The sequence below is a fragment of the Tribolium castaneum genome, chromosome 7 (assembly GCF_031307605.1).
Source record: "Tribolium castaneum strain GA2 chromosome 7, icTriCast1.1, whole genome shotgun sequence".
Taxonomy (NCBI): domain Eukaryota; kingdom Metazoa; phylum Arthropoda; class Insecta; order Coleoptera; family Tenebrionidae; genus Tribolium; species Tribolium castaneum.
The window spans coordinates 12,712,951-12,716,375 of record NC_087400.1 but is presented as its reverse complement, the minus strand read 5'-3'; the positions used below and the strand labels follow the sequence as shown (position 1 = coordinate 12,716,375).

Sequence of the window (3,425 nt, the reverse complement as noted above, 5' to 3'; positions counted from 1 at the left end):
CTTGTTTCCTCTCTGTTTTCCTTATTTAGTTGTATCGTCTAGCCGTGATGGGGCTATAAGGAGTGGGTAGTCCCGGAGCATTTCAAGCCGTCCCTCCGGAGAAGCCTGAGCATCTCCTCCGGGTTAATTTTAGTGCTCATGTTCCTCTTGTATCGTCGTACCGAGTTGTAGGGCTCCTTGGTACGTTTTAAATGCCCTTTTGTCCCTTTATTTAAGTCGTGCAAATTGTCTTAAGAGCACACACTCTGTAACTTCCATCTCAATTAATTAGTAAATTGTTTTCACTTACCTCCCTATTAACTAACCATCGACACAATAAAGGTCCATTTGCACAAAACTACATTTTCAAAATGTAAACAAACTTAACCTTTTCCACCTGTCGTTAAACACCAATTTCGTATGCGGCTTTCAAGAACCAAGTGCGCGCTCTCGGAGGATCTTTGCGATAAATTCAAAATTTTTCATTTTCTTTTACATAGACCGATATGGGCCACGTTTCGCGCCACGAAAACGAGTAGGGATAAATCGTTTGACTTCCTAACAACCTTCCTTTTTCGGCTGCGGTCCTCGACGAGTACAGAAGCTCCCGTATTAGTTCACGTGGAAAATTTACACTATCGTTTCTTTTACCTTTCCGGATCTCGGACCTACCGTTTCGTAAATTACCACATAGTGACTTATTTAGAAATACCGCATCTTTCTTTTTCGTCGTCCCTCACAGAGGTAATGTAAGATTTCTCTTATCGCTCGTATTCTTATCATTTCGAAATCAGGGACCCTGGCTGAGGCAGAAATAGTCCATTGCGCAACCTGTACCCATCGGGATATCTAGAATTTAACCCTGTTCTACAAGTGGCTGATTCGACACCAGCCTACCAAAGTTCCTACAAGAGGAACGCCTGGACCAATTGACCTCGCCTATCGAACGATAAGTATCCCTTATCTCATAATTCGTATACCGCTTCGATTTTGGCATTACACCCGTCGGGATTTATTGTACAAATTTATTTCCCTATTTTTCCAACTACATTTACCAACTGGATAGTTTCCTCATTTAATTCATTGATCATAATTTATTATTCTGTAGTATATTTAATTTATTATTACAACTTATTATTTATTCTTTCATTCAATTGTAATTAAATTAAGTTCAATGTAAACATATCACAGCTGTGAAATGGCCTTTTAATTTGATATTGTTTCTTATTACCAAATTCATTTTGATTTACTAATTATTATTTATTATTATCATTTATTATTATTATTTTTCATTTTTGAATTAAATTTATTTTGATCAAGGCCTGTCGTTTTCATAATCAGCATTCAGTAGCTAGCTGACAAAAAAAAGCTACTTGGCGCCCTTAACTAGACCCACGACTCCGGCTCTCCTGAACTACCTCTGAGTCCGGAGACGGTGTACTCATTTACAAATAAAAAAAAAAAAAAAAAAAAGCGTGACAATGTTATTGTTATTAATATGACGACTAAAAACAACTTTGAAGACTTTGGTGATTTTTATGTCTTCTCCTTTTTTCTCTACTAAAGTGTTAGTCATAATTAATTTAGTTTAATTTCGGTTTTTCAAACATTTTATTTTAAAGCAAATTTTTGTTGAATATTATTAATATCCAACTCTATAACTCGCTTATGGTTGACCCTACAAGAAAAATGCAAATGACTATTTTGTTGCAAATTTTATCAGCTTTATTATTAGTAAAAAGATAAAAATTGATAGGAGTAACTGTTTTCGAGATATAAGCAAGAAACCAAAAAACTCTTACCTTAATTAAGCGCTTGCATATAAGCAAATTTAGTACTATTAGTATTATTATTATTAATGTTATTGTTATTAATATGACGACTAAAAACAACTTTGAAGACTTTGGTGATTTTTATGTCTTCTCCTTTTTTCGCTACTAAAGTGTTAGACCCAATTAATTTAGTTTACTTTCGGTTTTTCAAACATTTTATTTTAAAGCAAATTTTTGTTAAAGATTATTTATATCTAACTCTATAACTCGCCTATGGTTCGTCCTACAGGAAATTTGCAAATAACTATTTTGTAGGAAATTTTATCCGCTTTAATTTTGAAAAAAAGATAAAATTTGATAGGAGTAACGGCTTTCGATATATAAGCAAAAAACCAAAGTAAAAACTGTTACAGTTACTGAACAAAAATGTAATACAGTTTTCAATGTTTGAGACGAAGTCGAAGATGCAGCATTTAAAAACGACTCTAAAGACTTCAGTGACTTTTATGTCACCTCCTTTTTCCTCCAATAAAGTGTTGGACCCAATAAATTAAGTGTATTTTAAATCACAAGACATTTTCTGTTAAAGCACTTTTTTTTAAATATTAATTATTTTCAATCATATATCTCGCTTATGGTTAGTCCTACATGAAAAATGCAAATAACTATTTTGTAGGAAATTTTGTCAGCTTTAATTTTAGTAAAGAGATAAAAATTGATAAGAGTAACTGTTTTCGAGATATAAGCAAGAAACCAAACAACTGTTACCTTAATTAAGCGTTTGCATATAAGCAAATTTAGTACTATTAGTATTATTATTATTAATGTTATTGTTATTAATATGACGACTAAAAACAACTTTGAAGACTTTGGTGATTTTTATGTCTTCTCCTTTTTTCTCTACTAAAGTGTTAGACCCAATTAATTTAGTTTAATTTCGGTTTTTCAAACATTTTATTTTAAAGCAAATTTTTGTTAAAGATTATTTATATCCAACTCTATAACTCGCTTATGGTTGGTCCTACAAAAGAAATGCAAATAACTATTTTGTATGAAATTTTATCAGCTTTAATTTTTAAAGAAAGATAAAAATTGATAGGAGTAACTGTTTTCGAGATATAAGCAAGAAACCAAAAAACTGTTACCTTAATTAAGCGCATGCATATAAGCAAATTTAGTACTATAAGTATTATTATTATTAATGTTATTGTTATTAATATGACGACTAAAGACGACTCTGAAAACTTTAGTGACTTTTATGTCTCCTCCTTTTTCCTCTACTAAAATGCTAGACCCCATTAATTTAGTTTAATTTCAATTTTTCAAACATTTTATTTTAAAGCAAATTTTTGTTAAAAATTATTTATATCCAACTCTATAACTTGCCTATGGTTTGTCCTACAGGAAATTTGCAAATAACTATTTTGTAGGAAATTTTATCCGCTTTAATTTTGAAAAAAAGATAAAATTTGATAGGAGTAACGGTTTTCGAGATATAAGTAAAAAACCAAAGTGAAAACTGTTACAGTTACTGAACAAAAATGTAATACAGTTTTCAATGTTTGAGACGAAGTCGAAGATGCAGCATTTAAAAACGATTCTAAAGACTTCAGTGACTTTTATGTCACCTCCTTTTTCCTCTAATAGAGTGTTAGACCCAATAAATTAAGTGTA

General features: G+C 31.3%; 1 long non-coding RNA gene across 1 annotated transcript; it reads left to right on the top strand.

The window, feature by feature from the left end:
* Positions 1 to 600: 600 nt before the first annotated feature.
* LOC135266708 (uncharacterized) lies at positions 601 to 1,017 on the top strand. Its single transcript, XR_010334854.1, has 2 exons — positions 601 to 723; positions 774 to 1,017. It is a non-coding gene; the product is annotated as an uncharacterized LOC135266708 (long non-coding RNA).
* Positions 1,018 to 3,425: the final 2,408 nt, after the last annotated feature.